Source organism: Carassius gibelio, chromosome B22 (assembly GCF_023724105.1).
Source record: "Carassius gibelio isolate Cgi1373 ecotype wild population from Czech Republic chromosome B22, carGib1.2-hapl.c, whole genome shotgun sequence".
Classification (NCBI taxonomy): Eukaryota; Metazoa; Chordata; class Actinopteri; order Cypriniformes; family Cyprinidae; genus Carassius; species Carassius gibelio.
The window spans coordinates 46,983,241-46,988,240 of NC_068417.1; the positions used below are offsets into that span (position 1 = coordinate 46,983,241).

Below are 5,000 nucleotides of genomic sequence, written 5' to 3' on the forward strand. Positions count from 1 at the left end.
CAACCTGGCTATGCCCGATCTCGTCTGATCTCGGAAGCTAAGCAGGTTTGGGCCTGGTTAGTACTTGGATGGGAGACCGCCTGGGAATACCAGGTGCTGTAAGCTTTTTGGACATTTTTCACTTAGTATATAATAATTTTGCCAAAAAATAGAGTCAATGCCCGATCTCTGAATATTAACAGGTTTGGGCCTGGTTAGTACATGGATGGGAGACTGCCTGGGAATACCAGGTGCTTTAATCTCTTTGGAAAATTTCACGAATTATATAATAATCTTTCATTAAAAAAAAAAAAAAAAAAAAGAGTCAATGTTCGATCTCTGAATCTTAGCAGGTTTAGGTATGGTTAGCACTTTGATGAGAGACTGCCTAGGAATACCAGGTGCTTTAAGCTTTTGGGTTTTCTTTCCTACTTATATAATGTACTGGCGATTAGATTGGCTGGTCTTTAAATAGCCCTCTCTTTGCTGCTGTCTTCGCTTACGGCCATACCAACCTGGCTATGCCCGATCTCATCTGATCTCGGAAGCTAAGCAGGTTTGGGCCTGGTTAGTACTTGGATGGGAGACCGCCTGGGAATACCAGGTGCTGTAAGCTTTTTGGACATTTTTCACTTAGTATATAATAATTTTGCCAAAAAATAGAGTCAATGCCCGATCTCTGAATATTAGCAGGTTTGGGCCTGGTTAGTACATGGATGGGAGACTGCCTGGGAATACCAGGTGCTGTAAGCTTTTTGGACATTTTTCACTTAGTATATAATAATTTTGCCAAAAAATAGAGTCAATGCCCGATCTCTGAATCTTAGCAGGTTTAGGTCTGGTTAGCACTTTGATGAGAGACTGCCTAGGAATACCAGGTGCTTTAAGCTTTTGGGTTTTCTTTCCTACTTATATAATGTACTGGCGATTAGATTGGCTGGTCTTTAAATAGCCCTCTCTTTGCTGCTGTCTTCGCTTACGGCCATACCAACCTGGCTATGCCCGATCTCGTCTGATCTCGGAAGCTAAGCAGGTTTGGGCCTGGTTAGTACTTGGATGGGAGACCGCCTGGGAATACCAGGTGCTGTAAGCTTTTCGGACATTTTTCACTTAGTATATAATAATTTTGCCAAAAAATAGAGTCAATGCCCGATCTCTGAATATTAACAGGTTTGGGCCTGGTTAGTACATGGATGGGAGACCGCCTGGGAATACCAGGTGCTGTAAGCTTTTTGGACATTTTTCACTTAGTATATAATAATTTTGCCAAAAAATAGAGTCAATGCCCGATCTCTGAATCTTAGCAGGTTTAGGTCTGGTTAGCACTTTGATGAGAGACTGCCTGGGAATACCAGGTGCTTTAATCTCTTTGGAAAATTTCACGAATAATATAATAATCTTTCTTTAAAAAAAAAAAAAAAAAAAAAAAAAAAAAGGGTCAATGCCCGATCTCTGAATCTTAGCAGGTTTAGGTATGGTTAGCACTTTGATGAGAGACTGCCTAGGAATACCAGGTGCTTTAAGCTTTTGGGTTTTCTTTCCTACTTATATAATGTACTGGCGATTAGATTGGCTGGTCTTTAAATAGCCCTCTCTTTGCTGCTGTCTTCGCTTACGGCCATACCAACCTGGCTATGCCCGATCTCGTCTGATCTCGGAAGCTAAGCAGGTTTGGGCCTGGTTAGTACTTGGATGGGAGACCGCCTGGGAATACCAGGTGCTGTAAGCTTTTTGGACATTTTTCACTTAGTATATAATAATTTTGCCAAAAAATAGAGTCAATGCCCGATCTCTGAATATTAACAGGTTTGGGCCTGGTTAGTACATGGATGGGAGACTGCCTGGGAATACCAGGTGCTGTAAGCTTTTTGGACATTTTTCACTTAGTATATAATAATTTTGCCAAAAAATAGAGTCAATGCCCGATCTCTGAATCTTAGCAGGTTTAGGTCTGGTTAGCACTTTGATGAGAGACTGCCTGGGAATACCAGGTGCTTTAATCTCTTTGGAAAATTTCACGAATTATATAATAATCTTTCATTTAAAAAAAAAAAAAAAAAAAAAAAGAGTCAATGCCCGATCTCTGAATCTTAGCAGGTTTAGGTATGGTTAGCACTTTGATGAGAGACTGCCTAGGAATACCAGGTGCTTTAAGCTTTTGGGTTTTCTTTCCTACTTATATAATGTACTGGCGATTAGATTGGCTGGTCTTTAAATAGCCCTCTCTTTGCTGCTGTCTTCGCTTACGGCCATACCAACCTGGCTATGCCCGATCTCGTCTGATCTCGGAAGCTAAGCAGGTTTGGGCCTGGTTAGTACTTGGATGGGAGACCGCCTGGGAATACCAGGTGCTGTAAGCTTTTTGGACATTTTTCACTTAGTATATAATAATTTTGCCAAAAAATAGAGTCAATGCCCGATCTCTGAATATTAACAAGTTTGGGCCTGGTTAGTACATGGATGGGAGACTGCCTGGGAATACCAGGTGCTGTAAGCTTTTTGGACATTTTTCACTTAGTATATAATAATTTTGCCAAAAAATAGAGTCAATGCCCGATCTCTGAATCTTAGCAGGTTTAGGTCTGGTTAGCACTTTGATGAGAGACTGCCTGGGAATACCAGGTGCTTTAATCTCTTTGGAAAATTTCACGAATTATATAATAATCTTTCATTTAAAAAAAAAAAAAAAAAAAAAGAGTCAATGCCCGATCTCTGAATCTTAGCAGGTTTAGGTATGGTTAGCACTTTGATGAGAGACTGCCTAGGAATACCAGGTGCTTTAAGCTTTTGGGTTTTCTTTCCTACTTATATAATGTACTGGCGATTAGATTGGCTGGTCTTTAAATAGCCCTCTCTTTGCAGCAGTCTTCGCTTATGGCCATACCAACCTGGCTATGCCCGATCTCATCTGATCTCGGAAGCTAAGCAGGTTTGGGCCTGGTTAGTACTTGGATGGGAGACCGCCTGGGAATACCAGGTGCTGTAAGCTTTTTGGACATTTTTCACTTAGTATATAATAATTTTGCCAACAAATAGAGTCAATGCCCGATCTCTGAATCTTAGCAGGTTTAGGTCTGGTTAGCACTTTGATGAGAGACTGCCTGGGAATACCAGGTGCTTTAATCTCTTTGGAAAATTTCACGAATTATATAATAATCTTTCATTAAAAAAAAAAAAAAAAAAAAAAAAAAAGAGTCAATGTTCGATCTCTGAATCTTAGCAGGTTTAGGTATGGTTAGCACTTTGATGAGAGACTGCCTAGGAATACCAGGTGCTTTAAGCTTTTGGGTTTTCTTTCCTACTTATATAATGTACTGGCGATTAGATTGGCTGGTCTTTAAATAGCCCTCTCTTTGCTGCTGTCTTCGCTTACGGCCATACCAACCTGGCTATGCCCGATCTCATCTGATCTCGGAAGCTAAGCAGGTTTGGGCCTGGTTAGTACTTGGATGGGAGACCGCCTGGGAATACCAGGTGCTGTAAGCTTTTTGGACATTTTTCACTTAGTATATAATAATTTTGCCAAAAAATAGAGTCAATGCCCGATCTCTGAATATTAGCAGGTTTGGGCCTGGTTAGTACATGGATGGGAGACTGCCTGGGAATACCAGGTGCTGTAAGCTTTTTGGACATTTTTCACTTAGTATATAATAATTTTGCCAAAAAATAGAGTCAATGCCCGATCTCTGAATCTTAGCAGGTTTAGGTCTGGTTAGCACTTTGATGAGAGACTGCCTAGGAATACCAGGTGCTTTAAGCTTTTGGGTTTTCTTTCCTACTTATATAATGTACTGGCGATTAGATTGGCTGGTCTTTAAATAGCCCTCTCTTTGCTGCTGTCTTCGCTTACGGCCATACCAACCTGGCTATGCCCGATCTCGTCTGATCTCGGAAGCTAAGCAGGTTTGGGCCTGGTTAGTACTTGGATGGGAGACCGCCTGGGAATACCAGGTGCTGTAAGCTTTTCGGACATTTTTCACTTAGTATATAATAATTTTGCCAAAAAATAGAGTCAATGCCCGATCTCTGAATATTAACAGGTTTGGGCCTGGTTAGTACATGGATGGGAGACCGCCTGGGAATACCAGGTGCTGTAAGCTTTTTGGACATTTTTCACTTAGTATATAATAATTTTGCCAAAAAATAGAGTCAATGCCCGATCTCTGAATCTTAGCAGGTTTAGGTCTGGTTAGCACTTTGATGAGAGACTGCCTGGGAATACCAGGTGCTTTAATCTCTTTGGAAAATTTCACGAATAATATAATAATCTTTCTTTAAAAAAAAAAAAAAAAAAAAAAAAAAAAGGGTCAATGCCCGATCTCTGAATCTTAGCAGGTTTAGGTATGGTTAGCACTTTGATGAGAGACTGCCTAGGAATACCAGGTGCTTTAAGCTTTTGGGTTTTCTTTCCTACTTATATAATGTACTGGCGATTAGATTGGCTGGTCTTTAAATAGCCCTCTCTTTGCTGCTGTCTTCGCTTACGGCCATACCAACCTGGCTATGCCCGATCTCGTCTGATCTCGGAAGCTAAGCAGGTTTGGGCCTAGTTAGTACTTGGATGGGAGACCGCCTGGGAATACCAGGTGCTGTAAGCTTTTTGGACATTTTTCACTTAGTATATAATAATTTTGCCAAAAAATAGAGTCAATGCCCGATCTCTGAATATTAGCAGGTTTGGGCCTGGTTAGTACATGGATGGGAGACTGCCTGGGAATACCAGGTGCTGTAAGCTTTTTGGACATTTTTCACTTAGTATATAATAATTTTGCCAAAAAATAGAGTCAATGCCCGATCTCTGAATCTTAGCAGGTTTAGGTCTGGTTAGCACTTTGATGAGAGACTGCCTAGGAATACCAGGTGCTTTAAGCTTTTGGGTTTTCTTTCCTACTTATATAATGTACTGGCGATTAGATTGGCTGGTCTTTAAATAGCCCTCTCTTTGCTGCTGTCTTCGCTTACGGCCATACCAACCTGGCTATGCCCGATCTCGTCTGATCTCGGAAGCTAAGCAGGTTTGG

General features: G+C 41.0%; 10 non-coding genes across 10 annotated transcripts in view; all 10 read left to right on the forward strand.

The window, feature by feature from the left end:
- LOC128008292 (5S ribosomal RNA) overlaps window positions 1–105 on the forward strand; it is a 119-nt gene extending 14 nt beyond the window's left edge. Inside the window, exon 1 of the ribosomal RNA XR_008180029.1 lies at window positions 1–105. This exon is cut by the window's left edge and continues 14 nt beyond it. This is a non-coding gene — a ribosomal RNA (5S ribosomal RNA).
- Window positions 106–476: 371 nt separating this feature from the next.
- LOC127995258 (5S ribosomal RNA) lies at window positions 477–595 on the forward strand. Its single transcript, XR_008168214.1, has one exon. It is a non-coding gene; the product is annotated as a 5S ribosomal RNA (ribosomal RNA).
- Window positions 596–953: 358 nt separating this feature from the next.
- On the forward strand, window positions 954–1,072 carry LOC128008293 (5S ribosomal RNA). The gene has a single exon (XR_008180030.1). It is a non-coding gene; the product is annotated as a 5S ribosomal RNA (ribosomal RNA).
- A 517-nt stretch (window positions 1,073–1,589) lies between these two features.
- LOC128008294 (5S ribosomal RNA) lies at window positions 1,590–1,708 on the forward strand. The gene has a single exon (XR_008180031.1). It is a non-coding gene; the product is annotated as a 5S ribosomal RNA (ribosomal RNA).
- A 512-nt stretch (window positions 1,709–2,220) lies between these two features.
- LOC128008296 (5S ribosomal RNA) lies at window positions 2,221–2,339 on the forward strand. The gene has a single exon (XR_008180033.1). It is a non-coding gene; the product is annotated as a 5S ribosomal RNA (ribosomal RNA).
- A 510-nt stretch (window positions 2,340–2,849) lies between these two features.
- On the forward strand, window positions 2,850–2,968 carry LOC127988760 (5S ribosomal RNA). The gene has a single exon (XR_008161917.1). It is a non-coding gene; the product is annotated as a 5S ribosomal RNA (ribosomal RNA).
- Window positions 2,969–3,346: 378 nt separating this feature from the next.
- On the forward strand, window positions 3,347–3,465 carry LOC127995374 (5S ribosomal RNA). The gene has a single exon (XR_008168325.1). It is a non-coding gene; the product is annotated as a 5S ribosomal RNA (ribosomal RNA).
- A 358-nt stretch (window positions 3,466–3,823) lies between these two features.
- LOC128008297 (5S ribosomal RNA) lies at window positions 3,824–3,942 on the forward strand. Its single transcript, XR_008180034.1, has one exon. It is a non-coding gene; the product is annotated as a 5S ribosomal RNA (ribosomal RNA).
- Window positions 3,943–4,458: 516 nt separating this feature from the next.
- LOC127998245 (5S ribosomal RNA) lies at window positions 4,459–4,577 on the forward strand. The gene has a single exon (XR_008171093.1). It is a non-coding gene; the product is annotated as a 5S ribosomal RNA (ribosomal RNA).
- A 358-nt stretch (window positions 4,578–4,935) lies between these two features.
- LOC128008298 (5S ribosomal RNA) overlaps window positions 4,936–5,000 on the forward strand; it is a 119-nt gene continuing 54 nt past the window's right edge. The window contains exon 1 of the ribosomal RNA XR_008180035.1: window positions 4,936–5,000. This exon is cut by the window's right edge and continues 54 nt beyond it. This is a non-coding gene — a ribosomal RNA (5S ribosomal RNA).